This window comes from Bufo bufo, chromosome 5, assembly GCF_905171765.1.
Source record: "Bufo bufo chromosome 5, aBufBuf1.1, whole genome shotgun sequence".
NCBI classification, from domain to species: Eukaryota; Metazoa; Chordata; class Amphibia; order Anura; family Bufonidae; genus Bufo; species Bufo bufo.
In genome coordinates this window covers 309,824,460-309,847,282 of record NC_053393.1, presented here as the reverse complement: position 1 = coordinate 309,847,282, position 22,823 = coordinate 309,824,460, and the positions used below count along the sequence as shown (strand labels likewise).

Genomic DNA, 22,823 nt, shown 5'->3' with positions numbered 1-22,823 from the left:
AACAGCAGACATCGGTTATGGCACCGATGTTGGCGATTTAACCCCTTCCATGCCACAGTCAGTAGGCATTTGGATGTTTTTATAAATAAAGGTGGTTTATATCAACTCAAATTTACCACTAACATGAAGTACAGTGTGTCACAAGAAAACAATCTCAGAATGGCTTGGATAAGTAAAAGTGTTCCAAAGTTATCCCCATTTAGTATATGTTCCATTATTGACAGCGCAGTCCAGTGCACATCTTGTCTAATGTATGCAGTCCTTTTAGGGTGCATATCTTTGTTCAAAGTGTGCGCAAATTGCCTGTTTGGAATCGCACATCGAGTATCTAACCGGGCGAGTTTCAACACTGAGAAGCGTTGACAATTTGGAAAAGAATTTGCTGCTCACTGAGCAAGCACTCTATGGGGTAGATGCGGGGGAGGGTGGTAGCGAGGAGGCTCAGGAAAGTGAGGTAGCTAGATGGATAACAGTTAGGCCCCCTGCACACGGCCGTTTTTTTCCCCCGTTTACTGGCCGTTTTTTGCGTTCCGTATACGGTCCGTATACGGAACCATTCATTTCAATGGTTCCGCAAAAAAACGGAATGTACTCCGTATGCATTCCGTTTCCGTATTTCCGTTTTTCCGTTCCGTTCTAACATAGAACATGTCCTATTATTGCCCGCAAATCACGTTCCGTGGCTCCATTCAAGTCAATGGGTCCGCAAAAAAAACGGAACACATACGGAAATGCATCCGTATGTCTTCCGTTTCCGTTCCGTTTTTTGCTGAACCATCTATTGAAAATGTTATGCCCAGCCCAATTTTATCTATGTAATTACTGTATACTGTATATGCCATACGGAAAAACGGAACGGAAAAACGGAACAGAAACGGAAGCACAACGGAAACAAAAAACGGAACAACGGATCCGTGAAAAACGGACCGCAAAATACTGGAAAAGCTATACGGTCGTGTGCAATAGGCCTTAGAAAGCAGGGTAGAGGAAAGAGTGCCAGGGAGGCTAGCCCTGATCTGACACAAGTTTGCAAGGTTGGCGGATGAGGGGGATGTCAGTTCAGGGAGAGCACTGCTGCAGTCGGACCCTTCCTCTGCTAGTCAGGGGGATGTCAGCTCCAGTAAGCAGGTGAACAGGAGAGCAGGACAGGCCAGACATGTGCTGGTAGTGGTAGACTCAATTATTAGGGGTACAAATAAGTCACAAAGACCTAGATCGTCGAGCAGTCTGTTGTCTTCCTGGCGCTTGAGATCGGGTTAACAGATTACTGGGAGGGGCTGGAGGAGATTCAGCAGTCATGGTCCATATCAGAACCAATGACAAAGTTAGAGGTAGGTGGAGTGTCCTTAAAAACTATTTTAGGGATTTAGGTCACAAGCTTAGGGCAAGGACCTCAAAGGTAGTGTTTTCCGAAATACTAACTGTACCACGAGTCACACAAGAAAGGCAGCGGCAGATTAGGGAGGTTAAAAAGTGGCTCAAGAACTGGTGTAGAAAGGAGGGGTTTGGGTTCCTGGAGAACTGAAATTACTGCAAAAAATGCACCAAAATGATACGCAACTGACAATACTAGCCAATTCCTCAGACCGATGTTAAAAGCTGAGAACTTTGCCAATATCTTCCAGTCAGGAACATATCGGAGCCCCTCATGCACCACGTCACGGTGTCTCAGCATGCATGGGGTCCTACCACTAAACTGTCCGTGGTGTGTGAACAGGGTCTGAATCAGTGCTAGAAACCAACTCACAGCCAGGCTCTCACATGCCTCCATAGTGGTATCACCAATGCACTGTGAGGTAGGATAAAGCTGTAAGCCGCACCCACACCCGGCATCCTACATTGTACGCATTTTTTGCTGGGGATTGCCGTTGTCTGCAGACCGCATGCGGAGGAATTGCTCCCCCGGTTATAGACACGCTACAGTGTCTGGGTTTGGAGCATTTTCACCCGTTTAGGCCATATTTTTCTGTGAGTTTTTATCTATGTGTATGGAATGTGCCACTTTATTTTGTTGGTAACATTCTTTTGCACCTGGTAGCTTCTGTGTCACATGGTCTGTTGTGGGTGCGGCTCACAGCTTTATCCTACCTCACAGTGCATTGGTGATACCACTATGGAGGCATGTGAGAGCCTGGCTGTGAGTTGGCTTCTAGCACTGATTCAGACCCTGTTCACACATCACGGGCAGTTGAGTGGTAGGACCCCATGTGTGCTGAGACACCGTGACGTGGTGCACAGAAAACACTCCAAAGCCCCACATATACCCATAAATTATACATCCCTGGATAGCTCTGATCTGGGCTAACAACATATCCAGAAATCACCAAGATCTGAGCAGGGGTTCCCAAAGTCCATGGAAGTCACATTTGACCGACCGCAAGCATGTTTTTCCTGCCCAAAGTAGTTCCACAGTCTGCCTTCTCCTTCAAAGTTTTAGTATATGGGCCATAATCCTGAGGCAAAAGGCTTGCAAACAGGCCCCTCCAAAACCCAGTGGCGAGGTTATTTCCTCCACAATGTTATTTTTAATTGTCCTTGACAATATCTATATTTAAACAAAACCATAAAACCCTGCAGTTTTTGCACTGGGCACTAAGCTTAAAGGGATTGGCCACTATATAAGTACTTTACACCAGCGGTTCCCAACTGCCGGGCCGCGGCCCAGGACCGGGCCATGGAAGATTGCTTGCTTGGCCGCGGCAATATAGAGGAGCGGAGACGCCAGGCCAGGGGCCGGCGGGGGGAGGGCCTGCGGCCCCCCAAGTGCTTTTTTTAAGAGCAGGCAGAGCCACGGGATTGTGCACCGAACTGAAGCCTGCCGCAGCGCACAAGTATGGAGCAAGTACGGGGGGGAGGGGGCGAGATGATGATCAGTGGCACTAATGTCTGAATTCAGAAAGGGGGGGGCTGCACCGGCCATATGAAGGCAGGGCAGGGGCAGCAAATAATGAGGGGGCAAGATGAAAATGAAATATATAGAAGGGCAAAAATATATAGAGAGTGGGGGCAAAATGAAATATAGGTAGAGAGGGGGCCTCTGATAAAACTGAAATAACCGGGTTATTATTGCAAAAGTTTCATCAATGGCCCCTCTCTCACTATATTTCATTTTTTGCCCCTCTATATATTTCATTTTCATTTTGCCCCCTCATTATTTGCTGCCCCTGCCCTCATATGGCCGGCGCGGGCCCCCACTTTCTGAATTCAGACTTTATTGCCGGTTATAATAACCGGCACTAATGTCTGAATTTAGAAAGGGGGGGCCCACACCGGCGATATGAGGGCAGGGGCAGCAAATAATGAGGGGCAAAATGAAAATTAAATATATACAGAGAGGGGCAAAAAATGAAATATAGTGAGAAAGAGGGCCACTGACAAAACTTTGTCAATAATGACCATGAGCACCGCTGTGCCCCGTCGGCCACATGAGGGTCACGGCGGTGCTCATGGTTATTATTGCCACGGGATGGGGGAGCCAAATTCAAAGTTTTCCCTGGCGCCCATAGAATTCTAGTTACGCCACTGCGCCAAGCGCATGTGCGCCCGACACGCATATCACACACAGCGCGCGGCCATACAGCGGGAAGGAATGAGGGCGTTCCTTCCTTCCAACTGTGAAGCTGGCCAGCCACTGCCACCAATGAAAATGCTTGAAAAGGGATCGTGAGACAGGAAGGCTCTGGCAGTGCTCCTCCTGTTCCTCCTTGCACAAAGACGGAGGTAGCGGTCCTGCTGCTGGGTTGTTGCCCTCCTACGGCCTCCTCCACGTCTCCTGATGTACTGGCCTGTCTCCTGGTAGCGCCTCCATGCTCTGGACACTACGCTGACAGACACAGCAAACCTTCTTGCCACAGCTCGCATTGATGTGCCATCCTGGATAAGCTGCACTACCTGAGCCACTTGTGTGGGTTGTAGACTCCGTCTCATGCTACCACTAGAGTGAAAGCACCACCAGCATTCAAAAGTGACCAAAACATCAGCCAGGAAGCATAGGAACTGAGAAGTGGTCTGTGGTAACCACCTGCAGAACCACTACTTTATTGGGGGTGTCTTGCTAATTGCCTATAATTTCCACCTGTTGTCTATCCCATGTTGATTCCTAAGTGGACAGTTTGATTTCACAGAAGTGTGATTGACTTGGAGTTACATTGTGTTGTTTAAGTGTTCCCTTTATTTTTTTGAGCAGTGTATACAGTACAGACTAAAAGTTTGGACACACCTTCTCATTCAAAGAGTTTTCTTTATTTTCATGACTATGAAAATTGTAGATTCACACTGAAGGCATCAAAACTATGAATTAACACATGTGGAATTATATACATAACAAACAAGTGTGAAACAACTGAAAATATGTCATATTCTAGGTTCTTCAAAATAGCCACCTTTTGCTTTGATTACTGCTTTGCACACCCTTGGCATTCTCTTGATGAGCTTCAAGAGGTAGTCCCCTGAAATGGTTTTCACTTCACAGGTGTGCCCTGTCAGGTTTAATAAGTGGGATTTCTTGCCTTATAAATGGGGTTGGGACCATCAGAGGCGTTGAGGAGAAGACAGGTGGATACACAGCTGATAGTCCTACTGAATAGACTGTTAGAATTTGTATTATGGCAAGAAAAAAGCAGCTAAGTAAAGAAAAACTAGTGGCCATCATTACTTTAAGAAATGAAGGTCAGTCAGTCAGCCGAAAAATTGGGAAAACTTTGAAAGTAAGGGCTATTTGACCATGAAGGAGAGTGATGGGATGCTACGCCAGATGACCTGACCTCCACAGTCACCGGACCTGAACCCAATCGAGATGGTTTGGGGTGAGCTGGACCGCAGAGTGAAGGCAAAAAGGCCAACAAGTGCTAAGCATCTCTGGGAACTCCTTCAAGACTGTTGGAAGACCATTTCAGGGGACTACCTCTTGAAGCTCATCAAGAGAATGCCAAGAGTGTGCAAAGCAGTAATCAAAGCAAAAGGTGGCTACTTTGAAGAACTTAGAATATGACATATTTTCAGTTGTTTCACACTTGTTTGTTATGTATATAATTCCACATGTGTTAATTCATAGTTTTGATGCCTTCATAGTCATGAAAATAAAGAAAACTCTTTGAATGAGAAGGTGTGTCCAAACTTTTGGTCTGTACTGTATGTATATACTTGCAGAAGGACCCGGCTTTGCACGGGTATATTTCATCTATTTTATTTTATGCTTCCTTGTGTTGTAAAAAGATATCAACAGTTTCCCCCATAACAGTGACCTCTACAGTACCCGCCCCTTTACCAATGACCTCCACTGTGCCCGTCTCTTTAACAGTGACCTACACAGTGCCCGCCTCTTTAATAGTGACCTCCACAGTGTTTGCCCCTTTAACAGTGACCTCCACAATGCCGACTCTTTAACAGTGACCACCCCTTTAACAGTGACCTCCACATTGCCCGTCCCTTTAATTGTGCCTGCCCCTTTAATAGTGACCTCCACAGTGCCTGCCCCTTTAACAGTGACCTCCACAGATCCTGCCCTTTTAACAGTGAACTCCACAGTGCTCGCCCCTTTAACATTGACCACCCCATTAACAGTGACCTTCATAGTGCCCGGCCCTTTAACAGTGACTTCCACAGTGCCTGCCTCTTTAACAGTGACCTCCACAGTGCCCGCCCCTTTAACAGTGAATTCCACAGCGCCCGTCCGTCTAATAGTCGCCCCTGCCTCCCATGCATGTAGCAGTGTAGTTGTGCCGTCATATGACTGAATATTTAAGGACCTGCGAACTTCTAAAACCTGTGATCTGTTGTTATGGAAACCTGAAGTAGGACCTGCGAGCTTCTATTGGCTAATAAGGGACATGTGACCGTGTAAATGGCATATCGGATTTAAGTGAAAGGCTTGCTGGCTTCTATTGGCTAATGCAGGTAATTTTTGGGAATATCTCAGAAACGGTTAGTCCTAGAGAACTGAGACCCGGTCTAAACCCTTCAACGGACACCTGATGTACCTGTGTACCAAATTTGGTGAAGATCGGTCCAGTCTTTTGGTCGTGCATAAAGAATGTCTAGATGTCTAGACAGACAGACAGACAGAAACTCATTTATATATATATATATATATATATACATACAGATCTTATTAGGAATCGCCGCATCCGTACCGACCAGCTCTATAAGGCCCCTTGCAGACGAGTGTGTCCGGATTAGGTCCGGATGCGTTGCAAATGCGTTCAGTGAAAAATGTGCGACTTCATAGGCAAAGTTCTGTTTTGCCTGCGATCGTGTTCAGTTGTTCCGTTTTTATCACGCGGGTGCAATGCGTTTTGATGCGTATGGTGGCCACCCCTTTAAGAATAGCTGTCACTCCTTGGTCTGTACAGATAATGTTACTGCATTTACCTGCAGTTTTGTCATTCTAATCCTGCCTGTAATGATATCATATTTGTGTAATAGGTGATTGTCAAAGCCTATCTATTCTTCCTTGTACAATGACCTCTGCACAGGTCACAGAGCATGCCTAGAAAACTCTCCCATAGAAATCAATGAGGTCTCCTCCAGGCCATTGTGTCTATGGCCCATGTGACTGCTGTAAAGCAATCTTCTTGCTTTCTAAATGCTGTTAAGAACAGCTCAGGCAAGATGGCAGCCCCCATAATCACATTCAGGAAATAAAATACATATATCTGTAATCAGAAAATGAAAACAGATTAGAAAAAAGGATGGGTGTTGCTAACTGGTTTTAACTGGCAGTTAACATTTTTGGTGACGCATTCATATCTGAATCCCTATTTCACCATATGTGAAATAATTTTTTTGTCCCAAGGTTTAACTATCTTATTTAATTATAGGTCAATAGTTTGTTTTGCTAAGAAGTCACATTTTCCTGTCCTTGTTTTATCCTGTAGCTTAAGTTATCCCAGGAGGCCTTTCCCTAGAGTGGTTTTAATACTTATTTCGGGCATATGATAAACGTATTAAGTGACTGTATTGTTAGCGTTAGTAGTTGTTAGTGTCTGTCTAACTGTAAGGGAAATAGCCATGTAACATTATAAAGGCAATAGATTTAATTTCATAAAGGGAGGCTTCCATCTCCTTTATATAGCCCTACCTAAGGGACACACTGATTTCAGGGATCTGTCACTTATCTGCTAATGTTATGTGGTTGTGGAGAATTTGCTTTTTAATCTTTGCAGCACCTTCCGGAGTAGACTTTCTATCAGCGGGGGGTAGCGTCAGAGCAGAAGATTAATAATTGTGATTGCTATAAGAAGTAAAATTGTAAAGTATAAGGCTACTTTCACACTAGAGTTTTTTGCGGATCCGTCATGGATCTGCAAAAATGCTTCCGTTACAATAATACAACTGCATGCATCTGTCATGAACGGATTCGGTTGTATTATGTCTTCTGTAGCCATGACGGATCAGTTGAAAGTCAATAGGGGCGGATCCGTTTTCTATTGTGCCAGAGAAAACGGATCCGTCCCCACTGAAAATGAAAATCAGACATCATATAGTGCATAACATTCTCTTTCTAAGGCTGGTTTCACACGGGCATTGCGGAAAAAGATGCGGGTGCGTTGCGGGAACATGCACGATTTTTTCAGCGCAAAACATTGTAATGCGTTTTGCATGCGCGTGAGAAAAATCGCCATGTTCGGTACCCAAACCCGAACTTCTTCACAGAAGTTCGGGTTTTGGTTAGGTGTTGTGTAGATTGTATTATTTTCCCTTATAACATGGTCATAAGGGAAAATAATAGCATTCTTAAAGGGCTTCTGTCACCCCCCAAAAGTAATTTTTCATTTTTGGGCTAATTAAAATCCTTATAGTGCGATTATTCAATATATAGTGCTCTTACCTTTTTCTGTGGCTTAGTTTCTTTAAAAACCGCACTTTTATAATATGTTAATTACCTCGCTACCAGCAAGTAGGGCGGTTACTTGCTGGTAGCCGCCGCATCCTCCTTTAAAAAAAACGCCCCCTCCTCCTGTTGATTGACAGGGCCAGCGAGCGCTCTCCTCCTCCGGCTGGCCCTGTCAGCATTTCAAATCCCGCGCCTGCGCCTTACGTGTCTTCATTCGGCGCAGGCACTCTGAGAGAAGGACGCTCTCTTCCTCAGCACTTCCTCAGTGCGCCTGCGCCGATGACGTCTTCTCTTTCGGGTTTAGAGGTGACATCATCGGCGCAGGCGCACTGAGGAAGTGCTGAGGAAGCGAGCGTCCTTCTTTCAGAGCGCCTGTGCCAAATGAAGACACGTAAGGCGCAGGTGCAGGATTTGAAATGCTGACAGGGCCAGCCGGAGGAGGAGAGTGCTTGCTGGCCCTGTCAATTAACAGGAGGAGGGGGCGTTTTTTTGAAAGGAGGATGCGGCGGCTACCAGCAAGTAACCACCCTACTTGCTGGTAGCGAGGTAATTAACATATTATAAAAGTGCGGTTTTTAAAGAAACTAAGCCACAGAAAAAGGTAAGAGCACTATATATTGAATAATCGCACTATAAGGATTTTAATTAGCCCAAAAATGAAAAATGACTTTTGGGGGGTGACAGAAGCCCTTTAATACAGAATGCATAGTACAATAGGGCTGGAGGGGTTAAAAAAAATAAAAGATAATTTAACTCACCTTAATCCACTTGTTCGCGCAGCCCAGCTTCTCTTCTGTCTTCTTCTTTGAGGAATAGGACCTTTGATGACGTCACTGCGCTCATCACATGGTCCATCACATGATCTTTTACCATGGTGATGGATCATGTGACGGACCATGTGATGAGCATAGTGACATCACCACAGGTCCTTTTCCTGTGCACAGCAAAGATGAAGACAGAAGAGAAACCGGGCTGCGCGAACAAGTGGATTAAGGTGAGTTTAATTATTTATTTATTTTAACCCCTCCAGCCCTATGCATTCTGTATGTACTATGCATTCTGTATTAAAGAATTCTATTATTTTCCCTTATAACCATGGTTTAAGGGAAAATAATAATGATCGGGTCTCCATCCCGATCGTCTCCTAGCAACCGTGCGTGAAAATCGCACCGCATCCGCACTTGCTTGCGGATGCTTGCGATTTTCACGCTGCCCCATTCACTTCTACGGGGCCTCCGTTGCGTGGAAAATGCACAATATAGAGCATGCTGTGATTTTCACGCAACGCATAAGTGATGCGTGAAAATCACCGCTCATCTGCACAGCCCCATTGAAGTGAATGGGCCCGGATTCAGTGCGGGTGCAATGCGTTCACCTTACGCATTGCACCCACGCGGAAATCTCGCCCGTGTGAAAGAGGCCTAACAAAGCTAGAACCGTGTTTCTCACAAAGAACCAGAGATCTCCCCATTCATTGCTCCAATCGTTCTGCTAGATTTATTTCGGGCTGGCAGCTCAGAGGCATGTCCTTTCTGCTGTAGCTCTTTCCATGTAACTGCCACAGCTTCTAACATAAAATATGACTGGTGGCTGTTAAAGATTTAAACTGCAGCCCCACAGTGACACGTCTGACGCCTGTACTTCACATGCCTATTAGATAATTAAAATCGCAAAATTACAAAAAAAGTACATTACAGAAATGAATTAAGGTCAATTTGTAATAGATTTAAAGGGGTTATTTAGGTATAAATTTCTCTCTGTGGACACTGGAATTCCTCTGCCATCACAACCAGGCCTCCCATGATCACCTCTGTCAGAATCTCCTCCTGAATGGTCTTGATGTCAGACCCATGTGATCTTGGAATGGGCTGGTCAGCACTCTTAATCTACAAGCAGGGTACTTGCTTGTTATATCGACGATGTGTGAGAAGAAGTATTAGGAACAGTCAGGAAGGGGATGATGGAGGGTGCAGTGGGCAGAGATTTTGGGCAGGGAAGGGTGTAGTAGGCGTTTACATTTCTAGCTCTTCTTCCAGCACACAGCACTATGGGAAGTGTTGTGGCTGCAGCTCATCTACGCCCACAACCCGGAAGTTTTGTTGTAAACAATGGAGCCCAGCAGAAGCATGAAGGTTGAAGTGAAGACTCAGGAAAATTTGAGAGGTACACTATTATGCTCTGTAGGAGACTACACAAGGTTTACAAAAGTAAATGAAATTTTTTAGGATCCTGCAAAACCCTTTAACTACTTAAGGACCACAGGTTTATATCCCCCTAGTGACCAGGCCCTTTTTTACAAATCGGCACTTCACAACTTTAACGGTTTATTGCTCGGTCATGCAACTTGGCACCCAAATTAATTTTACCTCCTTTTCTTCTTACAAATACAGCTTTCTTTTGGTGGCATTTGATTGCTGCTGAGATTTTTCGTTTTTCTGATATTAATCAAAATAGGCCGCAATTTTCTCAAAAAAAGTGTATTTTTTTTTCTGGTAAAATTGTTCAAATATAATTACATTTCTATACAAGTCTGTGTCAGAATTTATTGTGCTACATGTCTTTGATTAAAAAAAAAATCCAATAAGTGTATATTTATTGGTTTGAGCAAAGGTTATAGCGTTTACAACTATGGTACAAAAATGTGAATTTCCGCATTTTGAAGCAGCTCTGACTTTCTGAGCACCTGTCATGTTTCTTGAGGTGCTAGAATGCCAGGATAGTATAAATACCCCCCAAATGACCCCATTTTAGAAAGAAGACACCACAAAGTATTCACGGAGGGGCATGGTGAGTTTATGTATGATTAAATTTTTTTTCACAAGTTAGCGGAAAATGACACTTTCGGAGGAAAAAAATAAAATAATAAAGTTTCCATTTCTGCTAACTTCTGGCAAAAAAAATTAAAATCTCCCACGGACTCACTATGCCCCTCAGTGAATACCTTGGGGTGTCTACTTTCCGAAATGGGGTCATTTGTGGGGTGTGTTTACTGTTCTGGAATTTTGGTCGGGGCTAAATTGTGAGCAACCCTGTAAAGCCTAAAGGTACTCGTTGGACTTTCGGCCCCTTTACGCACCTAGGCTGCAAAAAAGTGTCACATGTGGCATCGCCGTACTCAGAAGAAGCAATGTGTTTTGGGGTGTATTTTTACATATACCCATGCTGGGTGAGAGAAAAATCTCTGTAAATTGACAACTTTGTATAAAACATTTTAAAATGTTAAAATTTTTAGTTGTCATTTACAGAGATATTTCTCACACACAGTATGGGTATATGTAAAAATACACCCCAAAACACATTGCCCTACTTCTTCTGAGTACGGCAATACCACATATGTGACATTGCGCAAAGGGGTCCAAATTCCAATGAGTACCTTTAGGATTTCACAGGGCATTTTTACGCATTTGGATTCCAAACTACTTCTCACGCTTTAGGGCCCCTAAAATGCCATTTTGGAAAGAAGACACCCCAAGGTATTCCGTGAGGGGCATGGCGAGTTCATAGAAGTTTTTTTTTTTTTTGGCACAAGTTAGCGGGATATGATTATTATTTTTTATTTTTTATTACAAAGTCTCATATTCCACTAACTTGGGACAAAAAATAAAATTTTACATGAACTCGCCATGCCCCTCACGGAATACCTTGGGGTGTTTTCTTTCCAAAATGGGGTCACTTGTGGGGTATTTATACTGCCCTGGCATTTTAGGGGCCCTAAAGCGTGAGAAGAAGTCTGGAATCCAAATGTCTAAAAATGCCCTCCTAAAAGGTACTCATTGGAATTTGGCCCCCTTTGCACACCTAGGCTGCAAAAAAGTGTCACACATGTGGTATCGCCGTACTCAGGAGAAGTAGGGCAATGTGTTTTGGGGTGTAGTTTTACATATACCCATACTGTGTGTGAGAAAGGCGTTTTCTATATAGTTCTGGCAATGTGCGGATCCGCAAAATGCGGAAAGCACATTGCCTGTGTCCGTGTTTTGCGGATCCGCGGATCCGCAAAACACATATGGACGTCTGAATGGAGCCTTACAGGGGGGTGATCAATGACAGGGGGGTGATTAGGGAGTCTATATGGAGTGATCAGGGGTTAATAAGGGGTTAATAAGTGACGGGGAGTGTGTGTGTAGTGTAGTGCTTGGTGCTACTTACAGAGCTGCCTGTGTCCTCTGGTGGTCGATCCAAGCAAAAGGGACCACCAGAGGACCAGGTAGCAGGTATATCAGACGCGGTTAACAAAACAGCATCTAATATACCTTTCTGATGCGATTTTTTTAACATCTACAGCCTGCCAGCGAATGATCAGCGCTGGCAGGCTGTAGTATAACTTCCGAGCAGCGCGCCGCTGTGAACGCGCGCGCGTTCACGTGAAATCTCGGGTCTCACGAGATGACGCCAATAGGCGTCAATGAGACCTAAGAGCGCCGCTGCACTGACGCCTATCGGCGTTAGTGTGACGGCAAGAGGTTAATAAAAATGCTCAAAAGATTAGGCACATTTTAAGGTGAAGGAGGGCATAAAGTAGAGAAGGATATGATTCAAGGGTGAGACACCCAAGGAAATAGGTGAATAGATAGGTTGAAGCACGAAGGAAGATTTGCTAAATTATTTGGTGTGGAAAGAAACTATTTAAGGGAGACCTTAAGGGAGACTAGTAGGCATCTACGATGGTTAGAAGAATACTAGGCCATATTGTATGAACATAACATTTCTCGCTCGTTATCATTGGGGGACACAGGACCGTGGGTATAGCTTGCTGCTGCTACTAGGAGGTGACACTAGGCTAGAACTGTTAACTCCTCCCCTGCAGGCTATACCCCCTCCAGCCAGGAGAGAGCATATCAGTTTTAGCTTAGTGTTCGTAGGAGGCAGACCTCCCTGCCTTAAGCAGGATGGCTTCTTCGTTTGATTTTTGATTTTTCCTTTTTCCCTTTTAGGTTTGGGAAACAGAGTCGCCCAGCCTCTCTGTTAACCCGGGGAGCAAGGCCGGTGTTGGATTCTCTCACCGCTCGACCTCCCCACAGAAGCAAAAGGAGGATCCAGGGCAGCCCAGCTCCCCTGCTTCCCAACAGCCAAAGGGTCACCTAAGGCCGCCAGAATACAAGACCCTCCCGCCATTCCAGACTCTTGCCACTCCGATGCCAGCTGCTGAGGTGGTGACCCTGCTGGAAGACGTGACCCTGCGGGTCCACTTAGGGAGGGTGAAGAGAAAAGGATGAAGATGGGTGAGTAAACCGGAGGAGGTAAGTATTCCCCTCCCCCTTACTGCTCCCAATTTGGCACATACAGGGTCTAATCCCATAATAATGGCAGCAAAGTTGGGAGACTTACGGGGTTAACTGTTCCCTGGGCCAGCTGGCATTGGCAGCGGTATTTCTGGGCAGCAAATCAGGGGTTAACGGGGCCCATACTTGGCGGGCCGCATCGCAAGGGAATCAGGAGATCCAGGATGAGCTCCCAACTGTAGGGCTTAATTCATTTTTGCCGGCTTTCTTTCCTGCGGTTTTGCAAGAAACGTAACCTTCCCCCTATGCGGTTCTCACTGCCCACCGTTCTTTCCTTATCCTGCAAGAAGGTTTGGACTTAGGTCTTGCCCTTAGTTCCCTGAAAGGTCCAATCTCTACGCTGTAGATTTTATTTCCAGCGCCCCTTGGCCTTGTGGGGCCCGGTTAAGACCTTTCTTCAGGGGGTGGCTCACACCGTCCCCCCGTATCCTCAACATGTCCCCGTTTGGGACTTAAACCTCATACTGGGGGCACTACAATCGGCTCCCTTTGAGCCTCGCCACTCAGTGTCACCCCGTTTGCTCTCCTGGAAGGTGACATTCCTAGTGGCTATCACATCCATTAGGCGGGTTTCGGAATTAGCAGTGCTTTCTTGTAAGGAGCCCTTTCTAATTCTGCACCAAGACAAGGCGGTGCTTCGCCTGATACCTTCTTTTCAGCCGAAGGTAGTCTCGGCCTATCATCTTAACCAAGATATTGTTCTCCCTTCGTTCTGCCCTTCTCCATCACATCCTCGAGAGCATGCTCTCCATCTGGCGTACGGACGCCTTGTTCGTCATTCCTGAAGGCCCTCGCAAGGGCTTGGTGGCCTCCAAGGTGACGATCGCTAGGTGGATTCGTTCTACCATCACGAGGCGTACCGCTCCCGGGACAAGGTTCCGCCCCTCAGCGTCACGGCTCATTCAACCAGGGCGGTTGCCGCTTCTTGGACTCGCCGTCATCGGGCTTCGGCTCCCCAACTGTGCAAGGCGGTGACTTGGTCCTCCTTGCACACGTTCACCAAGTTCTAGCAGGTGCACTCTTTCACATCGGCGGATGCTGCCTTGGGCCGCAAGGTCTTGCAGGCGGCAGTGTCCTGAGCTTCTATGAGAGCGTTTTTTCTTCCCTCCCCGTGGACTGCTTTGGGACATCCAACGGTCCTATGTCCCCCAATGATAACGAGCGAGAAAATTAGATTGTTGTGGACTCACCTGTAAAATCTTTTTCTCACTGAGTTTTCATTGGGGGACACAGCACCCACCTAGTATGGATATTTCCTTTTGACGCTAATGTTTAGCAATCGGTTTCAGTTTGGTTCGGACCACTGGCTTTTGTTGTGTATTTTTATTCTTCTTGTTTCTTTCTCCTACTCCTACTGCTTGGGCACAAACTGATATGTTCTCTCCTGGCTGGAGGGGGTATAGCCTGCAGGGGAGGAGTTAACAGTTCTAGCCTAGTGTCGCCTCCTAGTGGCAGCAGCAAGCTATACCCACGTTCCTGTGTCCCCCAATGAAAACTCAGCGAGAAAGAGATTTTACAGGTGAGTCCACAAAAATCTTGTTTTTGCCATTGTGGTGATGTGATGATGTGGTTACACTGTAGTGAAGTCCTATTCATACAGTGTGGTTGAAGCACATCCCTTTTTAGGGCTTGCTGCAGTTTTTTTAATCCTAAGAACATACTGCTAGAACTATTTTGTTTCTAAAACTGCATCCTTAACCCCTTCAGGACCCCGACATTTTTCACCTTAAGGACCAGGCCGTTTTTTTGAAATTTGACATGTGTCACTTTATGTGGTAATAGCTTTGGAACACTTTTACTGATCCAATCCATTCAGAGATTTTTTTTTCTCGTGACTAGAGTTGAGCGGACACCTGGATGTTCAAGTTCGGCAGGTTTGGCCGAACTTGACCCCGAACCCGAACCCCATTGAAGTCAATAGGGACCTGAACTTTTGGGCACTAAAATGGCTCTAAAATAGTCCTGGAAAGGGCTAGAGGGCTGCAAAAGGCATAAAAATGTGCTTAAGAGCATGACAACTGTTCTGTAAACAAATGTGGATAGGGAAATTACTTAAAATAGTGCTGGATCCACTGTCGGCCACCCAATTGACTAGCGCCTGTACTTGCTTAGGCCTTACCATCCTTAGAAAGGCCCGACCAAATATCGCTGTAGATTCTGGCGGCTACTGGGACCTGAGGTAGTAGGTTCAGTAGGACGTGTAGCTGTGGCAGAATGGCCACGTCCTCTCCCTGCACCAGAGGCTCCACCAACACCACCACGACCATGACCGTGTCCCTTATTAGATGTTTGCCTCATAGTTAGCATTCACAATGCAAAGTAAAAAGTGGTTAAGTATGTTAAAAATAATTAACCGCAAATATAAACCCTGATGTAGGGTATTGCACTCTATATTTTTTTTTAAACTCTATATGACAGCGGTATTTGTGGCCTAAATGTGACACTCACTTATGCACGTCTTATCCCAGATGTGCAGTATATCAGAGGCTTTTTTCACCCCAGTAACCAAAAAGCTGTATTTATGGCCTAAATGTGACAGTCACTTATGCACGTCTAATACCAGATGTGCAGTATATTAGAGTGTTTTTTAACCCTAACCAAAAAGCTGTATTTCTGTCCTAAATGTGACAGTCACTTATGCACGTGTAATCCCAGATGTGCAGTATATTAGAGGGTATTTTACCCCATTGTGCCAAAGCCGTATTTATGGCCTAAATGTGATAGTCACTTATGCACGTGTAATCCCAGATGTGCAGTATATGAGAGGATTTTTTCACCCCAGTATTCCAAAGCCGTATTTCTGGCCTAAATGTGACAGTCACTTATGCACGTGTAATCCCAGATGTGCAGTATATTAGAGGGTTTTTTCACCCTAACCAAAAAGCTGTATTTCTGTCCTAAATGTGACAGTCACTTATGCTTGTCTAATCCCAGATGTGCAGTATATTAGAGGGTTTTTTTCACCCCAGTATGCCAAAGCTGTATTTCTGGACTTGCAGATAGCCTATGCTGGTGCACTATCGTTGCATAAAATGGCTGCCGATCATGTATTGATATTGACTAACTGAAGAAAAAAAAGTTCGTTTTCAGCAGTAGTTGGCTCAGGGCAGGCTTAAAAAAATTGTGCACTGCACCCACAAAACATTTTTTCTGTAGATCGCTGAGTACATAAACCAGTTCTTGATAAGATTTCTCCCTGATCTCTCCCTCACAGCAGCTGCAGCCTCTCCTTACACTAATCCGAGCAGAGTGACGGGCGGCGCTACGTGACTCCAGCTTAAATAGAGGCTGGGTCACATGCTGCAGTTGGCCAATCACAGCCATGCCAATAGTAGGCATGGCTGTGATGGCCTTTTGGGGCAAGTAGTATGAAGCTTGTTGATTGGCTGCTTTGCAGCCTTTCAAAAAGCGCCATAAAAATCGCCTAACACCGAACACGAACTTTTACGTAAATGTTCGGGTTCGGGACCAGGTGCCGAAAACCCTAAAGTTTGGTACGAACCCGAACTTTACAGTTCGGGTTTGCTCAACTCTACTCGTGACACATTGTGCTTCATGATAGTGGTGAATTTCAGTCAATATTTTTTTTTTTTTTTTTTTTTAAATCCCAAATGTACCCAAAAAATTTATTCGCAACTTTCCAAATTTCAATTTCTCTGCTTTTAAAATAGATAGTGATACCTCATAATAGTTATTACTTTACATTTCCCATATGTCTACTTCATGTTTGGATCATTTTGTGAATGCTATTTTATTTATTGGGGACGTTAGAAGGCTTAGAAGTTTAGAAGCAAATTTAGAAATTTTTCAGAACATTTCCAAAACCCACTTTTTAAGGACCAGTTCAGGTCTGAAGTCACTTTGTGGGGCTTACATAATAGAAACCACCCATAAATGTCAACATTTTAGAAACTACACCCCTCAAGGTATTTTACAAACTTTGTTAACCCTTTAGGTGTTCCTCAAGAATTAAAGGGGGTTATCTGGCTTTCACTGTGTTGAAGACCCATAACTGGGGTCCCGGTTATTTTGCATACCACAAGAATTAAAGGAATATGTAGATGAAATTTCAGAATTTCACTTTTTTTGGCAGATTTTCCATTTTTATCCATTTTTTTCCAGTAACAAAGCAAGGGTTAACAGCCAAATAAAACTCAGGATTTATTACCCTGATTCTGTAGTTTACAGAAACAGCCCATTTGTAATCGTAAACTGCTGTACGGGCACACGGCAGGGTGCAGAAGGAAAGGAGTGCCATGTGGTTTTTGGAGGGCAGATTTCACTGGGATAATTTTAAGTTGCCATGTCACATTTGAAGACCCCTTAATGCACCCGTAGAGTAGGGACTCCAAAAAAGTGACCCCATTTTGGAAACTATAGGATAAAGTGGTAGTTTTGTTGGTACTATTTTAGGGTACATATGATTTTTGGTTGCTCTATATTACGCTTTTTGTGAGGCAAGGTAACAAAAAATAGCTGTTTTGGCACCGTTTTTATTTTTTGTTTTTTACAATGTTCATCTGACAGGTTAGATCATGTACTATTTTTTATAGAGCCAGTTGTTACGGATGCGAAAATACCAAATAAGATTTTTTAGTGTCTCCATATTCTGAAAGCCATATTTATTTTTTTTTTTGAGCGACTGTGTTAGATCATGTGATATTTTTATACAGCAGTTTGTTACAGGCGCGGAAATACCTAATATGCATAATTTTTTATTATTTATTTAAGTTTTACACAATAAAAGCATTTTTGAAACAAAAAAAAAATCATGTTTTAGTGTCTCCATATTCTGAGAGAGCCATATTCTTAAAAAATTTTTGCCCCATTATTTTATGCAGGGGCTCATTTTTTGCGGGATGAGGTGACGGTTTGATTGGTACTATTTTGGGGGGCATATGCCTTTCTGATCGCTTGGTGTTGCACTTTTTGTGATGTAAGGTGACAAAAAAATTATTGTTTTAGCACAGTTTTTATTTTATTTTTTCTACGGCTTTTAGGTGAGGGGGTGGATCATGTGATATTTTTATAGAGCTGGTCGTTACGGATGCGGCAATACCGAATATGTCTGGTTTTATTTTGGGAAATTTTTTAAATTTTTTTACTTGAAACTATATATTTTTTTTATTATGAAAAACACTTACTTTTTTTTTTTACTTTTTATTATTGTCCCACTCTGGGACTTCAACTTCTGGGGTCTGATCCCCTCTGCAATGCATTACAATACAACCTGTATTGTAATGCATTGGCTGGATCTCACAGGCTTCCGTAGAAGGGAAGCTCTGATGCCTATGGAAAGCATCGGGCTGCCTTCTCTGCCATCGGGTCCCACCACTGCAGAGCGGGGACCCGATGGGGAAGCGGAGGGCACCCGTACCTTCCGAGAACACTCTGCATGGAATACAAGGGGTTAATACGCCGGCATCAGTGTTTTCACCAATGCCGGTGTATGCAGCAGTTGCCCAGCTGATCGGGCGGGCGCAGCTCCTGCACCCGCCCAATCAGCCAGCCGTACATGTACGGCGCTGGTCCTTAAGCCACGTCCACCAGCGCCATACATGTACGTCGAGGGTCCTCTACAAATTAATTAAGATAAAACTCAACAAAAACACATGTGCCTACATGCCATGGTTTTTGCTGTGTGGCAATGGTACAGTCTCTGTCGCACACCATTTCCATTTCATGTGAGTATGCTTTCAAATCAGAGAAATTACTGACTTCTACATCACAGATATTTTGATAGTTCATTTGTTAAATTTAAAGGAATTTGGATGTATAAAATGACTAAATGGATCTGACCTAGGGATTTATTATGATTGCAATGTCATCATAGGCTAAACGAGGCAACCATCTAAGTTTCAAACAACGTAAAATAAGAACTACAGTGTTAGGCTACTTTCACACTAGCATTTCTATTTTCCGGTATTAAGTTCCGTCATAGGATTTCAATAACGAAGAAAAACGTTTCCGTTCTGTCCCTATTCGTTGTCAATGAGGACAAAACATAACTGAACAGAACGAAATGCTCCAAAAAGCCTTCCATTCCGCTTGGTTGCATTCCCATACTGGAGAGCAAACCACAGCAAGCTGCGGTTTTCTTTCCGTCATGGGATGTGGAGCAAGACGGATCCATCATGACCCACAATGGGGACGGATTTGTTTAACTCTGACACAACAGAAAACTGATCCGTCCCCCATTGACTTTCAATGGAGTTCATGATGGATCCGTCTTGGCCATGTTAAAGATAATACAACCGAATCCGTTTATAACGGATGCAGAAAGTTGTATTATCAGTAACCAAAGCTTTTTTCCTGAGCTCTGCCGAATTTAGCAAAAATGCTAGTGTGTAAGTAACCTTAACCCCTTCACGACTGCAATCCGTTTATATACGCGATATTTGCACATGCCCGTGCAGCTACCACGTGTATAAACATCAAGCCAGCTCTTTAATCCAAGCGCTGCAGACTAACCAATTGGATCGCGGCAGTGCTAAAATGCCGGTTTCAGGCTCTGATCTGTGCTCTGCAGATCAGAGCCTGAAATGAGGTAATATGTCCTGAAGCCCCCGATCTGTGCCCCCTTCCTGTGCGCCTCCAACCCCCCACCACCACCGTGAGCCCTGCCTCTGCCTGCCCCTGATGCGGTTCGTCCCCGCCCCCCATCCATGTATCGTGCCCCTGATGCGGTCCGCCCCCTCTCCGCCGAATACATTTATCCTGCCCCCATCTGTGCCCCCTCCATGCTGGCCGTACCACAGTTTTCAGCCATGCCCCATTTGTGCCCCCTGCCCCCGATGCGGTCCCCCTGCTGTGTTTGATGGCAGCGGCTCCATTCCTGAGCCGCCGCCCTCAGCAGCGAGTGTCAGCTCTATGCTGACACTCTGCGGTAACCCCTAAGATGCCGCGGTAGCGGCATCCATGGGGTTAATAGAGGGAGTGGGCTCCCTCTCTCCACCATCGGGGCTGCTGCGCTGGGATTGCATCGCCCGATGGTTGCCATGGCAACCGGACGCTTTGCAAAGGCGTCCGGTGTTGTCACCTACAGGACATCTGGTAGTATTATACTTTGCAATGCAAGAGCATTGCAAAGTATAGTACAGCCATCAGCCACATTGGATCTTCAAGATCCAAGAGGGACTTGATAAAAAAAAAAAGTGAAAATAATAAAAGTAAAAATAAATAAATAAAAATGTAAATAAAAAAAAAAAATAGCCTTTTCCTATAAAAAATGCAAAAAAAAAGAAAAAACACATATATTAGATATCACCGCGTTCGTAACGACCGTCTCTATAAATATATCACATGATCGACCCCGTCCAATAAACACCATAAAAAAATAAAAATAAAAACTGTGAAAAAAATGCCATTTTTGTCACCTTACATCACAAAAATTGCAACACCAAGCGATCAAAAAGGCGTATACACTCTAAAATAGTACCAATCAAACCGTCACCTCATCCCGCAAAAAATGATACCCTATTTAAGATAATCGCCCAAAAAATAAAAAAGCTATGGCTCTCAGACTATGGAGACACTAAAACATAATTTTTGGGGTTTCAGAAATGCTATTATTGTGTAAAACTTAAATAAATAAGACAAAGTATACATATTAGGTATTGCCACGTCCGTAACAATCTACTCTATAAAAATGTCTCATGACCTAACCCCTCAGATGAACGCTGTAAAAATAAATAAATAAAAACTGTTCCAAAACAGCTAATTTTTTGGTCACCTTGCCCCATAAAGTGTAATAATGAATGATCAAAAAATCATATGTACCCAAAAATAGTACCAATAAAAACCTCAACTCTTTCTGCAAAAAACGAGCCCCTGCACAAGACGATCGGCAGAAAAATAAAAAATATATGGCGTTCAGAAAATGGACACACAAAAACGTAATTTCTTTTTCAAAAATGCTTTATTATGTAAAACTGAAACAAACAAAGAAAGTAGACATATTTAATATCACTGCATCTGTAACAACCTGCTGTATAAAAATAGCACATGATCTACCCTGTCAGATGAATCTTGTAAAATATAAAAAATAACAAAACGGTGCCAAAACAGCCATTTGTTACCTTGCCCCACAAAAAATGAGCAATTAAATATTATATAGAGCAATTAAAAATCATATGTACCCCAAAATAGTACCAATAAAACTGGCACCTTATCCTGTAGTTTCCAAAATGGGGTCACTTTTTGGGAGTTTCTACTGTAGGGGTGCATTAGGGGGGCTTTAAATGGGACATGGCATCTAAAAACCAGTCCAGCAAAATCTGCCTTCCAAAAACCATATGGCGTTCCTTTCCTTCTGTGCCCTGCCGTGTGCCCTTACATCAGTTTACGACCACATGTGGTGTGTTTCTGTAAACCGCAGAATCAGGGCAATAAATATTGAGTTTTGTTTGGCTGTTAACTCTCAATGTGTTAAAGAAAAAAATGTAATAAAATGGAAAATCTGCCAAAAAAGTGAAATTTAGAAATTTCATCTCCATTTTCCTTTAATTCTTGTGGAACACCTAAAGGGTGGGTCATTTATGGGGGGGTATCGACTATGTAAGCCCCACAAAGTGACTTCAGACCTGAACAGGTCCTTAAAAAGTGGGTTTTGGAAATTTTCTTAAAAATATTAAGAATTGTTTCTAAACTTCTAAGCCTTGTAACGTCCTAAAACTATAAAATGACATTTCCAAAATGATGCCAACATAAAGTATACATATGGGGAATGTTAAGTAATAAATATTTTATGAGGTATCACTATCTGTTTTAGAAGCAGATAAATAGAAATTTAGAAAATTGCAAATTTTTCAACGTTTTTGGTAAATTTGGGATTTTTTCAGAAATAAAGGTGAAATATATTGACTCAAATTTATGACTGTCATGAAGTACAATGTGTTACGAGAAAACTTTTGGCTAAATAAAAGTATTCCGAAGGTATTACCACATAAAGTGACGCATGTCAGATTTGAAAATTTTGACCTGGACACTGGGGCATTAATGACCTTTGGTCATGAAAGGGTTAAGAGTTGTTCCCCTCATGCACGAGGGGAATTTATGAGAGAGGCGGATAATAGTAGATCACAAGAAGAATAGAGAAGTTGGTTATAGACACATTTTGAGATAAATTCTTAAGCTGGCCATAAAGCTATGTCCAGCATCCTCTGTTCAGCCTATCATGCACATTTCAATGGAGAAAAAAGAAAAGCGAATGAGAAGCCAGGGAAATCCTAAACACTCAATTCTTGTTTTTGCACCTTAGCATAAGGGTATTGTGCATTATTTCCACTTGGTCTATGGAATGGCCATAATTACAGATGTGTGCCTACTGTGGCTCCTGGTTGTCAGAGTAGGTGCTTAACCTTGGCCAGGGTATTTAGATAAAAGGATAGAGTAATGAACTGTATTTTTACAGATGGAAAGTCTTGCTACAGCTCTAGTCTGTGGTACCATTTGATATCCGAGTAGGTGATTTATTGATTTCTGACTGGTATTACATTTTTATAAGAATGTGTTATAGAAATCTTGTAGAGAGGCACCTCAACTGGACAAATAGATATTTTTACCTAATTAACCTAGATGTTGCTGTAAGGATAGTAGAGCATCTCTCAAAGAATCAATGATACAAGTCATTGAGAGGATTTGAGAAAAGTTTACAGACTCCGAGAACAGCATTCTTCTCACATCAAGTGCCCCTTTGACCTTTTCTG

At 43.7% G+C, this 22,823-nt stretch overlaps 1 protein-coding gene across 1 annotated transcript in view; it reads right to left on the bottom strand.

Annotated features, from left to right (window-relative positions):
* Window positions 1-22,823, bottom strand: part of ADAMTS16 (ADAM metallopeptidase with thrombospondin type 1 motif 16) — a 508,970-nt gene that overhangs the window by 201,778 nt on the left and 284,369 nt on the right. The gene's annotated exons all lie outside the window — the stretch shown is intronic.